Genomic DNA, 14,755 nt, shown 5'->3' on the forward strand with positions numbered 1-14,755 from the left:
TTGCAGTTCTGGTGGAAATGTGCTCATGTTGGCACACAGCAAAGCTCCACTGTAGGTTAGTGTGACTGGTCCTGCAGATGCAGAGATGTGCCTGTACAGGGATACAGAGGTATAACCTCCTCCCAGATAAAGAACAAACTATCTCACGAGTGGCCATTTCCTGCTGTGTGTTTGATGTACTTAGAGGGAGCCTTTTTTGATGCAGCTCCAGCATTCACACAGAGCAGAGCCCACAGCAGGATAGGCTGTGTACTCCTCTTCTTCCCAGGCATCAGCTTGTCCAGGTGCCCTCAGCAGCAATTGAACTTAGTGCTTCATTCAGGTTTCTCCTAAATGACACGTAACTTTTCAGAGTTACTAGAACTCTTTGCAAATCTGACAAATTATCCTGGGTTTGGTTTCAGCTTCAGATGCTGTAATCATGCTTCTCAAGCCACCAGGAACTGGGAGGAAACAAAAATAATGATGTGTAACACTTTATACATACCTGTGCGTATGCACCATGTATACATGTGTGTCACACATTATTTCACCATGGATCGAAAAGTGTTTTGCAAGCACTAACTCAGAATGCCACAAAAATCTCCTTCTCATTACTGAAAAGCAAATTTTAAAAATACAGAAAAAATCAATGGGTGTTGTTGTGACAACAAAATTATAGACAGAACACAATCTTCCCTGAGGCTTTTTGGCAAATGCTTTAGCCTTATTCAGGCTGAGTTCCTTGTTAACCTGAAAGAAAGACAGGTTTTTTTTTAATAGAAGGATTGCTCAGTACACTGAACTGTTTTGTTTGGGTTTTTCTCTTTTTCTAAATCTAAGCAAGAAAATGAGGGCCACTCTTCTTCATTTAAGAAGTTGGTGTGCTGTAAATTAGCATATCTCTGAAAGCAACTACTGACTTTGATCACTCTCCTGAAGTACAGCAGTATTTAAGGAAAAGCTGATCTTATTTTAATCACTGGTTCTTCAGCTCACCTCTGTAATTAGAAGGAAAACTTGCCTCAACATTGCTCAGGTGGAATGCACAGGAAACATATGATTAAATGGTGATTCTAAGTTTAGCATTTCACTTCCACAAAGCAAAACTAATATCAGGTGTAAATGTTTTCTGTAAACTCAAGGGACATTTGAAAGATTAATTAACAATGTCCTATGGCATATGCAAAGACAAAGGACAAAAGAAAAGCCTGTTGTGATCTTGTGGTTGCATTCAACAAGACTAGACTTTCAACCCTTCATTTTCACACACATTTCTCTACAGATTTCATTTGACAATCATGGTGAGGTAAGTTTCAGAGAACTTTATCAATAATGAAAACAAGAACAGATTTGGTTTGCTTTCCTCTGCCACCCCTATCTGGATCAGCCTGAAATAGAAGCTTCTCTCTGCCCTGTTGTGCATCCTACTGTTTGGTAATTTCAGACAAATGTTTTTAACAGAGTTCTTGTGATTATGGTCTCCTTAATGTGTTGTAAATCCCTGGAAGTGGAGGAGGATGTTTTCCTGGAGAGAACAAACTTGTTTTTCCTTTTAAATAGAACTGTTCTTTTGTAACTATGTAGATCTGGCCACTGGCAAGCAGACCTCTGCAAATGTATGTGTTAGAACTTAGGAAAAATTAAGATACCTTGCACCAAAAGGTAAAGATAATGGTCTGTGGATTATTTTCATGCACATTATTGTTGACATCACAGAATACATACTGTTTGCATCTCCGGTTCATTGTTTATTTCCCCACCATTCTAAGAAATCTTCTTCCTGGTAGGAATTCAGCAGATGTAAGGGCAGAAGCTGCTTCATGAACAGAAATGCTGCTTCCATTATATTCCATTCTAGGCAACCAAAATGCAGCTAAGGGTTCCCAGCAGATTTTTCAGTTTCTTCAGTGAATGTATTCCATATCTCAGTGATATTCTCACCAGCCTTTTACACTCTACAATTTAATGTCAAGTGAAGTAAAATCCTGTGTGTGCCATTTGAAGCATGCAAATGTCCAGAGAACTTTATATTCAACCATTCACATCTCTCCTTTCAGAAACTGAGTGAAGTCTTGCCTCTTGCTTATTTCCATTTGCAATTGTAGCTGAAAGCCTTGTGATAAAAGAGGGAACTATTCTAAAGTGGGTTTTAGAGGCTATGCTACAAAACAGGACACAAATGGAGCCAGAACACTTTCTTGAATCTGACAGATATTTAAGTCTGCAATATCTTATTTTACTACTGAAAGGAATAAAATATGCAGTCTCAGAAAATTATGGTTGGACCATGACAGTGGTCTCCAATGGAAAAGCATTGGTAAGAAATTTAATTTTTAGGGAATTAATTTGTAGGAATTTTAATTTTTCCTACATTGGTAGAAAATTTAATTTTTTATTACCCCTTTTCAAATCCAGTTTGAAGTAGACAGTGTTATTAATAGTAAATTCACTGAACAATTATTTATGCATTTGATACATTACTTGATATTTCCAGGAAAATCCAGAGAAAAATTTTAAAGTTTCTTTAACTCAGAAGTTCTGAACTAGATGCAGAAGCTACCTGATCTGAGGGAAGAGCTTGAGTATATAGGACTCAGACCAGATGTCTGGGTTTAAAATTTAATGTAGATTAAGTTCCATTTTTCAGGAAAGTTTCTTCTTTTTGGAATCATGATTTATAATTTTGATGTTGGTGTGATGATTTATTTTGAAGACAAGAATCTTTATCAAATTCCCATCAATTCCATTTATTTTCATTTGCAGAAGAGTTAACTGTGGGTCAAAATGCCCCTGCAGTGCCTGACTCCAGGACAAGGACAGTCAGCCTGAGATTACAGTATGGAAAAGCAAGGAAGAGAAACTGATGAGTCCAGAGAAGGAGAAGGAGCAACTTCCTCCTTACCACCTCTCTGACTATGTGCTATGAATCTCATGAAATCATGAAGTTACATCAGCCAGGTGCCTCGGTGAAAAGACTGGAGATACTGGGCCTGGTCTGCAAGGTAAGGTAGCAGGAATTTACCTGAAAATGCCATGAAAAAACACAGCAAACATATTTTAGACTTTACAAACCAAGCCTCAGGCTATGTGGTGAACAGGTTTGGAGGATAAAGTTGACTATTGTTGTCACATGGGTATTTATTACCCAGTGAAACTTCTATAGCTGTTCATTGCATAAGAATGGTTATTTTAGACCTGTCAGTTGGCAGAGACCAAGCACCCCGATGATTGCATTGCTTCAGCATGTTCTTTATCTGGCATTTAATTGAGGGGACTTTTTAGTAAATGTGATTTTTCTTTTTCTTTCACTCTGGCTATTTATAAATTATGTTACTAGCTGTTGCTCAGACAAGGACAGGCATAGTAATGTAAACATTTCTATTCACCCATAATTTATAAACTATACTAATTTTTGCACACTAGTCAGGAAAATCTAAGCTTCCCAGTGTAAAGTATTAAGAAAGTTGCTTTGATACCTGCAGTTCCTTGGCAACCATAATTGAAACACTTGATATATAGAGCATCACACTCTGTAGATGAGTAACAGGAATCTCAGAAAGGCCAGTCTTGATTTTTTATTTTCCAAGGCTGAACAGCCAAACCAAATACAAATGCCAGTCTATTTCAGAATGGATGTTTGCAGCGCACTTACCTTGCTGACCCATCTCCTGTGCCATTTGAGCGTAAGAGAGCAGCTTACACTTGGCCAATTACACATTTTTAGGGTGCTTATAAGGCAACAAGAAGCAAAAAAATCCTGAAAATGAGGTGCAGCTGTAACTCCCTCGTTTCTTACTGTTGAAGCCAGCCACCTGCACCAGTCCAACAACACTCAGCTCCTCATATTATGAAAGGATTCCAAAACATGTCTGCCTCACAAGGGACAGGAAGAGAGGAGAATAGGGAAATGGACAGGAATTGGGAGGAAGGGAAAAGCAACAATGCAGTGCTTTGAAAAGGTAGGCTGGGCTCCGGTGTAACTTCCAACATCTCAGAGCTGCGCAGTGGCCTGGCAGCCAGCGGGTTTTCCTAAATGACACTGTGTATTGTGCTGGAGTTGCTGCTGCTGCTGCCACACAGCCACGCTGCTGAAGGCTCCAGGGAATTACCTTGGTATTTAATTTGTTGTTATGAAAACAGTCAGTTTCACTGCAGCAAGAATAGTTTCTTCCCAAACAGTTACCAGAATCCTATTGTTGTTCTCCTTCTTGTTGACCTTTTTGGTGGTTTTGCAATTATAATGATTTTCCCGGCTTTGCTATCTTGAATTTGTTTGATTCATATTGTGTCAGGAATTCAGAAAGGGGAATAGCAGCACATCTCAGGCAGAAGTTCTGCTAAATTAAGGAGTTTAAAGAAGTAATTTTTTCAAATGGAATTGTGATGGGAAGACAAATTTTTCCTTGCTTTAAGCATTTTAGCATTTTACTTTTATACAGCCAATACAAATATTTTCATTTTCAGCCACACTATCATGCTGTTACCAAGAAAGCTATTCAATTGTAGAGTTTTTTAGATTACTTTAATAGCAAATACTACTTATTTTAGAGTTTAAAGGTTGTGAAAATAATTTTCAGTTCTGTTCTCCTGCATCTATATAGATTCAGAGTTTAACTTCCCAGAGTGCCCAAGAGAGTGGCAATCTTAGGAAGGTGTTTCCCTGGCTGGCCCAGAAATCAAACTATTGTAAAACTATCTGGCTGTGAAGTATGTCACCAGGTCAGCTGCATGAGCTCCCTCTTGCCCTCTGTTACTAGCCAATGACATTGGCATGAGGAAGTGTGTAATTGTGTCTCCATCTCATTCAGCCCATGTTCCTGTCATACTTTAGAAAACCTTGTGTGACATCCAATAGATAAGCAGCAAGCAGTAAGCTGTCCATTAACTTGGATTTGTGTAAATCTATGATGTTATTTTGAAAATCACTTGTAATAACAAAAGAATATAAAATTATTCTTACATTTCCTACAATAAATGGTCTTTATTGCAGATAGCTGACTGTATTTGAGGTAACATTTGCATACAAAACTATGCACTATTGTGATAAGATAACATAGTCATTTTGATGTTATTTATTACCGTACTGATACAATAAGCTTGTTCAGTTCCTGCACATTACTTTTCCTTTACCACTTATGTCTGTGCATAAAAAAAACCACCCAAACAACAAAACCCAGAAATGTACTGATTATTTTTTTTAATTTTGCATATAAAACTGCCCTCCACAAAGATTACATTTTAATTGACATTTCCTATTTACAAGGACATACTTTTCTACAATAAGGGCAGTGTGCCATAAGCTACTTATGAAAGTCCTATTAGGAGATAAATAATTTTCATTTTTTTTATATATATTAAGATTAGAATACTGCTAAAAACATGTTATGCACTTCAGAAGTACAAAAGAAAGACCTCTCCATCCTACACCCAGTTCTGACAAGAGAGCTTACAATCCAGAGACAAAGCCAGCACGGAATTAAAGAAACATGCAGGAGCTGGGAGACCAGTGGGGCTTTGAGAAAACACAGACACAGTCTTGAATAGAATTTATTAGGGTCTATATAAAGAAATGATAGAATTATCCTGTCTACTGTATGTATTCTGTTCTTAAGTGACATTAATGTAAGTGAAAAAGCAAACGTTAATTGCTGGTTTGTCACCTCATCTTCCAGGTTGAAAAATATGTCATTTTGACATATTCCCCTAAACAACAGAAACAGCTTTACAGCTATTTCTATTTCTTTCTATAGAAAGAAGATCTTTATAAAGTCTTTCTTGAGTTTTACATGTAGTGTTCATGTGGGCTGCGCCTGCAGCCCCTGCAAAGATGGACTTTATGTGCCACATTACAGATTTTTTTTAGTTTGTTATAAAAGGTACCAAGTGACATAAATCTCTTTTTTTTCCCCACAGGATTGTTTACAAGGATATTTGCAGTAGTAGGTTTTAGCATAAGATAGGCAAATAGTTCAAGAAGTGCAAGATGCTGCTGTATTTTAATGAAAGAATCCAAACTCCACTTGGAGAGCCCAAAGAACTGTGCTCTCCCTAGTTTGTTATTTCACTCCTATTTCCTTGGCAGCACCATCTAATGCACATCCTTGCTATGCAGCTGGGGATAACTCAGCAAATGTCTACTTGAGGAGTATCAAAATCTAGACAGAGTTGAAATATTGCTGAGAGAGAGAGTGTGTTAACATAAAATCTGCAAAATCCATCCAGTGCTGGAAAGGAGTATTTCTGTCTTCTTCCTTCTCCTTTACCCTCCCCTGGCTTGTCTGAAACCCACATTGAGCATGGTTGTTCACTTATTTTAGACTCCTGGAATTTAAGTTCATGCACTGACTGGAAAGTGAGAATGGTTTATGGAGCCATGACTCATTCCAATGCACAGAAGAAAGTAACACTTTTACCAGCCCTCTGGCCTCACTCAAAGTCCATTTCTTGAGGGTGGTCTTGCAATCAGCAGCTTGAGGAAAGACTTGGATTCCTCCTGCCAGACCCAGACAGGTGGACGTTAACCCAACCAAACTTCTTTGAGCAAAAAGCTCCATCCTGCAAGACCACTGAGATCTCAGGTTTGGTGAAGTAAATGGTGAGACTAAACCAAACACTACTCTTCCTAATGGCTTTTGGATACTGCCTTCAACCATTAAAAAATGGCCCAAAATATTGTTGGATCAGGAGGCTACTCTATTGTTGCCAAACAAAATGTTCTTAGGACTCTGGTAAGACTTCTGGGAAAGGATTTTTCTCTTTACAGGAACGTCTTCTTAACACTTTGCAGAATGACTGTCAGGCAGGGCACTGTTTTAATTTTCAGGTTTTTCACCATTTTCTTCCTGTGTGCCCACTGGCATGTGGAGAAGGCAGATGCAGATGATCTTCTTAAATATCTGGTGCCACAAGAGGAAAGAAGTGGGAGATAGGAAGCTCTCCCTGCCACCCTTCATTGTCTTTCAGCCAGGCTTTCTGTACAGCAGGGCACAGGTTAAATGACATGGGGGAAAGCCAATTGCTTGAGATTTCACAGTTGGGAAAGCGAAGCAAACCCAAGCCCTCAGCCCAGCCTGCTGCTGGTGTTTTCCTCTCTGTGTGCCAGCACTCAGCTTAGAAGCTGCTTAGTTGCATGGTTGAAGGCAAGAGTTATCTTTCAGTTGTGTGTTTGTACAGCACCTAACACAATGAAGCCCTTCTCCTCGACTGCAGCTTGGAAATATTATCACAACATAAATAGTAAATAGTAATCATGTTAAAGATAGCACTGAATTAAACCAGAGCAATACTCCTGCTGAAGGCCAAAAGGTACACAGTGCCAGCTCAGGCAATTGGCTCTCCAAACTGAATAGAGAACATTCCTCCACAGTAAAATAAACACTATTCTTTTTTCTCTTGTGCTAGATAAAGCATTGTGTGTTTCTGATAAATCCATATGGTTTGCTTGCTTGAAGAGAAAAACATGAAGAACAACAATTCCCCAGATTTCTTCCCCAGAAGTTGCATTATCAATAAATGCCTGTGATATCAGTCGGGCTCTTTAGCCCACACATCCGGCCAGTATCTTAATTGCAATAACTTCACGTCCCAAAAAGTCAATGCAGTGATATACAAGGGACCTGATTCCAACCCCTAACCTCTCAGAGCCCGGAAAGTCTTTCAGCATTCCTGCAAACTTACATAAGAGAGAAGGAGCAGATAACATTGTATGCTTGCAATTAAACATGCAGGATGCTTGTGCCCTCTTGCAGAAAAGAGTGAAAGAATGGCCTCTAAGGAAGTTGTTCTGAATTAGAAAATGGCCTTACAACTGAAGAATTTGGAGTGCAAGACCAAGGACCCATGGGATTGTCTGAATTGTTTTTTTCAAGTCTCCAAAATTACTTCATTGCACTTTTTTCTACAGTCTATGACAACCTAAAGCCTACTGAATAAACAGACAAAATACTGTTTTTGTGGTCTTTATATATACCGAGCTAAGCTTAATGGTAGCATTATATTAATTGGATAGAGGACAGACCTGCCTTATTCTTAAGTGGATAAGGAAATGATCTTGACTTAAAATGTTTCCTTTATTTTAATTTGTCTTTAGAATTGGGAACTACAGACTAGAACTGGTAAATCAGGGAGGTCTGACTTCCAGTCCTGGGAAGGTGGTACATGGCCCCACATCCACAAAGGGAAAGTCACCTTTAGAGAAGGGAACACATCTCTGCATCTTTAGGAGGGTATTGGTAGCAGGAGGGTGAAAGGAATCCTATCTGTATAATTTTCAAAACACCTGAATTTTGAAAAGTCTTTTACAAGATGCTACCCTAAAGGCTGTTGAAGAAATTCACTGGCCAGAGGATCACAGTCAGCAGTGAACAGTCCCCAGGAATGGGTGCTGTCTTTATTGAGAATAATGAGGAGACAAGGAACTGAACAATAAAATGTGTAAGTTTTCAGGAAATAGTAAGCATTTCTCAACAAACAAACGTTGTGCCAGGCTTGAAAAGACCGCATAAGTATACAAAAAAAAGGGCAGGATAAATCCAAATAACTAAATGAAATTTGATGCATCCTTAGAAATAATCTAAACTATGAGGCTAAATTCTTGCAGTTCCAGTGCAGGAAAGAGACCTCAACATCATCAGTGACAGCTCTTGGAGATCATCTGCTCAGTGTGTAGTGGGGGTCCAGAAGAGCCAGCAAAGCACTGGCCATCACAAGGAGGGGTATGGATAATGAGAGAAGAAGCATTATTTTCCTGCCACAGAAAACTGCTGTAGTGACATTACCTGGAGTATGTTAAGGAGTTCTGCATCATGAGGAGGTTATAGCAGAGCTAGATAAGATCCAGAGAAGGGCAAGGAAAACAAGTTCAGATACTGCTGATTGAATGACAGATTATGAAGAGAGATTAAAAAGATGGAGTTTCTTCAGTCCAGAAGAAGAAAGGTCAGGGTGTGAGGGAGGAGATGGTAAAAACTTACACAATCACAAAGGTGGTTTGGGCAAAGGTAGAAGGGTTATTTACCAAATTCCTCAATGCTGGAACTAGGGGTGCTTGCTGAAACTTTGCACACCTGGTAACTCTTCAATACTGGATTCAACGGGAGTAGCTAGTGCCATTTCCTGTCAGGTGAGTGTGGTTTACTCCCCTTCCTTTTGTTCCTTTGCTTCCACTTGCCATGTAGTTAGCAACAAGAGCTACAGACAATTATTTGTCTGTCTGCTTGCAGCCAGAACGACTTCATTTGGGGTTATGTGAGTATAAAAAAATTCAAAATTTGGTTTATTGTTTTTCAAGATTAAGGGAGGTAGAAAGGTGTCAACCTGCTGCCATGCAGCAGCACAGTTGTATACTGGCCTTGTATCAAAGACTTTCTGTTTAGGAGCAAGGGAGAAGTGTTGCTGTGCTCAGATAGGTGTTCTTTTGATTATGTTACTTTTCATGTATTAATGCTACTGAATTTCATGGCTATGCAAAAGAATAAAGAAGTGAGGTGGCATTGCCATACTTCAGTTAGTAGTGAAGGTAATTAATATACAGAATATAAGGGCAGGCATTCATTATTTGAGAAGTTTTTGGAACGAGTCAGGGTGAGGGTGATCTTGGAAGTTTAGTAAGGGTCTAATAATGGTAGAGTTTGGTATGGGGCGGTACAAACCTCTATCTCTGGATGTAAAAGCTCACCCTGGAGTTTTCCTTAGGGCAATAGGTTTGCTCTATTTTTTTTGTCATCTTTGAGACTGTTAAATAGCATCCAGAGTGACTCCTGCTTGTTGTTGCAGTCCTGGGATACTGTTATTGTGTGGAGCAGGTTGCTCCTTACAGTGTAATTCTGCAATTCTTGCATCATCCCTGTGAAAAGAAATTAAGGGTTGGGTGAAAATGCAATTAGAGGCACAGGAGGAGCATACCTGAAGTGTCATTTCAATGCAACAAAACATGTTTATCCAGTTTTGATCACTCTATGTCTACTGTTAGTAAATGGAAGTATTGCCAGCTTGAAAAGCTTGATTTAACTGCAGGACAACACTGAGGTTCATCACGTCTCAGCTGAAAGTGGTATCGATGTAGTCAGATCTCCTCCTGAAGTCAGTTTGATACTTAATTTTCAAGCAGAAAAAAATTTTTCCACTTGTCCTCTAAACAAAGTAATCGTTACCATTATGAAATACTGTCACAGCAGAAGGAAACAAGTTCTTGAATTTAAATATGCCAAAAATTTGCAATAATTTAGGTTTGCTGTAAGGTGAACGTCAAGATCTTTCTTGTTACAGTGGCTTGTAACAATTTCATATTTATGTACTTTATTGTTGTTACGGGTTGGACCTTGTGACCACTGAAGGATCTGCAAACCATTAAGAAATAAAAATGAAAAGCTTTTTGTTTTGTTGCTCAAAATAGTCCAACCCTTTGTCATATGAGCAATGTATCTGGGCCTTACATATAAAAATGAGACAAAATAGAAGATTAAACATGCTGACTGCCAGGCCAGTTCTGAAGGTTTGTAGGAAATGTAGGACAGGCAGGTTTGTGGGTTCCATTAAGCCTTTAGTTTTTACACTTCTGGAATTCTAAGAGATACTTCTAGTAGTTGTTAAGAAGGAATTTGCTTCTTCCTGGCAGTTACTCTGATCTACCAGGTGTGTGTGGTCTCTTCCCTTTCTGAGGTTGCCCTTTTGTTCTGACTCCTTTAGCCAAAAAAAAAAAAAAAAAAAAAAAGGACAGCTGGGATAGCTTTAGTCTGTTAAATAGCCCACATTACTTACAGAGCTACTCTCCTCACTGACCCTTAACAGTTTAGTAGTTATGAACTTTAAGAGGCTCAGTCCTAATCTCCTGTCTTCAAAGGAGCCAGAGCTGCTGCAGAATGTGGCCCTTTGATTGTGGCTTTCCCTGATTTTTGGAAGCCCACCTTTGTTTGCTGGTCACTTCCATTCTTTTATCTAGCTGATGATAACAGTAAAATTAATATAAATTGCTAGATTTGTCTTGGGGCTTTCATTACTCCTGCATGCTTTGCTCTCCTCTTGGCCTGGGCTCTCTCAAACAACATGTTAATAGCAGATTGCTGCCTAAGGGACAAAATGTTCAGGATCCTTGGATGTGCATCCCAGACTAAATATGCTGGCCAAGGAGTGCTCTTGCTCAAGAGAATGTCTCTTGTATCTTTACTCTGAACTGACAGAAAGTGTCATGCAAGTGATATGAGGAAACCCTGTCTTGACATGTGGCTTCAGGGACTGTGTTTCTGTAATCTGCACAGGTGTCAAGACTGGACCCAGAGAAAGCATATTTTGTAGCAAAATCAGTGATTTTCAGCGAGAAAGAGCAGTTGGGCTGGTGCTCTCTGTTGGGTTTTGTTTTTTTTCTTCCCCAGGGATAGTAGAGTTCCACCACAGTTTCACATGGCACTGTCCCTGTTTCTGTGGAGCACTTGTTCTCTGGGCTTTAAGCATTGAGAATTGTGGGCATGGTCGTGAACCTGGGCCGATTCAGAGAACATGCACAATACTGATATTTAAGGTTCTGAATTTGTCCCTTTCCTGTGGCTCTAAGATGTATGTGAGTATTTCTGTGGCATACAAAGATTTTTCTGGCCTGCTGTGTGTGAGAGCTCAGTAACGCAGAATACTTTTCACCCTGAGCTGAAAACTGGGCTTATAACATAAACCCCAGCTTGCCTAGGGGTTTTTTTACTCTTTCCCACTTCAACAACAACCATCAAGCAACACAAGAATGTTCACTCTCTGGACAAGTGGCTAAGATGTCAGCTTGCAAAACCACTTGAATCCAACAAACAAAAACCCAAACACACAAACACAGGAAAACAAAGGGGGGGGGTTGGGGGGGAAGGAGAGGAGTCAGAGAGGGAAAAAGAGAAAGGGTCACATAGTAAAAAGTTTTCCCACTGTATCTAGACTCCAAAAGTGTGGACCAAGGCATTAGCTCTTGATCATGTCCTGCACTGGAATCACATGTGGACACTGCTGTGCTCCTGACTCCAGGAACACCAGTGATGCACATCAGCCTTTTTGCTTCCCTCAGGTGCTTGCACAAACACTGGGAGCTGCTGTCAGGAAAGGCTTTCAGGACCAAGCTGCAAATGCCTGTATGGGGCTTCTGTGAACTTGAAAACCAGGACTTGATTGCAGGACATTCCTTCGTATCCTGTACTCTCTGCTTGACCTTTCTTCCGTGTTTTGCACGTGACTGACAGCCTTTCAAAACACAAAGCAACAGGATAGTGTTGGATGGTGGGAGGAAACATTGCCATCAGTTTGGGATATCATTATTGAAACAGCTTCAAGTTATCAACAGCTTCAAGGGAGAAAAATGCTGATATTTGTTTTTTGCCTTGCATAGTATTCCCCATTCATTAATAGGTTTCTTGACTCTCTGACCCATTTTCCTGCAATAATAGTTACATGGAAAGCCTCATATTTCTTATCCTGGTGTCTGTATCCCTGGGCTGAAGTTTTTCAGCTCTGTTTGCTGGCTAACCCTTCGAAGATGCTTCTGATTGTAACTAGACAAAATCTTTCATTCCTAAGACTCTGGAAACCATGTCCTATTCTTTCTTTTTTTACTGACTTTAATTCTTTAGTCATCACAGCTGCTATAAGAACTAAAACATACCTATGGAGAGATTACTTAATTTTGCTGAAGTCTTAGGGACCATAGGGGTGAAAGGGTATCCAATCCCTATCTCAAGGCTCATCACACTAATTATCTAAATAAAACACCACCAAAAGCAGTTTTACCATAGTAATTAGTGTCCCCAAGCTTGCCATTTATCTAATAATAATGATAGCATTTTGCAAACACTCTTTAATTACATTCTCAGCAGCCTGATCTCTTTAATTTTGCTGTTCTGACTTAGACCTGCAATAGTCACTTTTTAAATAAGGTAATTAGTAGCCACACTTTAGCATTGTATAAACTGATAGAGAGATTGCATTCAGAAGCTGTCTGCTTAAACACTGCAGAAGTGGTAGGGAGAGAAATTAGGTCTGCATCTGATTCCTTCAATTTTATTTTGACAACTATGGTAATCCTGCTTCTTGATGCTGTAAATTCACCGTATGGTACAAGGCTCCTGCTTGCTCTCCCATACCAATGCCTCACTGGACTTTTGTTCCATCCTTTGCACCAGCTCTAGTGGCTGTGAAGCCATTTCTAAAGTACTGAAAAAAGTGCAGTTTTCAGTCAGCTCCAAAGCATTGAGTAAGCTGGAATGACCTAGCCAGGGGATGAGCATGCTCCCCTTGGTTTGAGGGGTTGGGACACTACCAGATTACAGTCAGGACCATCTAAAGTATCTCTCTCAATTCAGAAATGCCAAAAATTAGCATTTGCAGGAGCACAGTGATACCTTTACCTATGTCACTAGAAGATGCTGCTCTTTAACATAAAAGGGTTTTTTTCTCATTTGTCATATTGGATGTTGAAAACTGTGGAGACATCTATAGCCTGCCCATTAGGTTCTAGTTGCTTGATACAATGATAAGTGAGAGGGTAGGCTTTCGAAAATAAAACCATAATTACATACCTTGCCTTCCTGTGATATTCAATAAAATCATGGTCTAACTAGCACTTATGATTTTTAAAACTTTTTTCATGTGGCCTCAGTGATGGCAGCAAGCTCAGTGTTTCAATAACTACAATATGTAGCGCCTTGAAATCAAGGCTCAAATTCCAGACACAGGTAGGCAACATTCAAATGGTAGGCGGAAAGAAGGGAAATTATTATTTTCAAAGATGTGAATTATATATTTGAAGATTAGAAAAAGGAAACACTATGGAAGTAACAATTTTTGAAACAGACCTTTCGGCAACAATCACATACTGGCTTTCCCTTTAAAAAAATACAATGCGTTATCTCTAAAGACTAAGATACAAATGTGTGAAGTTGACTGGCAAGGAACTAGTATTAAGTCAGTTGCTAGTGAGAGGCAGAGTTAAGCTCCAATAGAATGTGCTGGAAAGGTGATGGTCCCTTTTGCAATAGTGAATTTTTAACTGTCCCCATGTAAAGAGTACTTTTGGCTACATGTGAAATAATCTAAACTTTCTGGCTTTCTTTTACTACTCATAAAATTTTCTGTATGGTGATGTTCTTTATCTAAAATTGGACCTCGTGCCTATATTCTGCTTCTATTCCCAGAATCTGATATTTCTCTCATTACTCAGTCTGACACCGGGTCTTCAACCCTGTGGTGACAACAGACCATTGATGAGACCTTACACAAAGCAAGGCCATGGGCCCTTCAAGCTCATAGATTTGCTCAAGTATCAGGTGTAATCTTGACCTGTGCATTTGGTGATCTCACAATGGAGATGACAAACAAGATGCTGAGGGCAAAGAAATGCCATAAAGGCCTAAAAGACTAACATGATGCTAACAGAGTGAGTAAATTTACTAGCCTTCAGTACTGACATGCTGGATGGGAGCAGAAAACTCTGCTTCCCAAATGCTGCGCAACAGCCAAAAGCTATTGTGATAGAAAAGTAGACTGGAAAGCCTTGGAAGAGCACATGAGTGTGCTGGAAAAGAGAGTGCATCAGCCAAAAACTCTTGGAAAAAGTTAGGCTAGGGAGTGATGACATGATGATAGCAATATAAATAAGTGAAAGGAAATTGCATAAAAGAAAGGAAGAGGGTTATCTGGATTATCTAGAAAGTGGCTGTACAGATTTTAGCCTAAAATTAAAAATGGAAAAAGAATGAGGCTAGACAGAAGGAAAAAAATTCACAACCTTGAGCATGCCTAGAATAGATTG

The 14,755-nt window shown here is 39.4% G+C and overlaps 1 long non-coding RNA gene across 4 annotated transcripts in view; it reads left to right on the forward strand.

The window, feature by feature from the left end:
* Positions 1 to 2,996: 2,996 nt before the first annotated feature.
* The window catches only part of LOC146768282 (uncharacterized), a 65,859-nt gene continuing 54,100 nt past the window's right edge, over positions 2,997 to 14,755 (forward strand). Inside the window, exon 1 of one of the 4 annotated variants that reach the window (XR_014952711.1) lies at positions 2,997 to 9,228. This is a non-coding gene — a long non-coding RNA (uncharacterized LOC146768282). The remainder of the gene's footprint in view (positions 9,229 to 14,755) is intronic. The other 3 variants (XR_014952712.1, XR_014952714.1, XR_014952713.1) reach the window with 3 other exon arrangements.

The sequence above is a fragment of the Lonchura striata genome, chromosome 2, assembly GCF_050655825.1.
Source record: "Lonchura striata isolate lonStrDom1 chromosome 2, ASM5065582v1, whole genome shotgun sequence".
Taxonomy (NCBI): domain Eukaryota; kingdom Metazoa; phylum Chordata; class Aves; order Passeriformes; family Estrildidae; genus Lonchura; species Lonchura striata.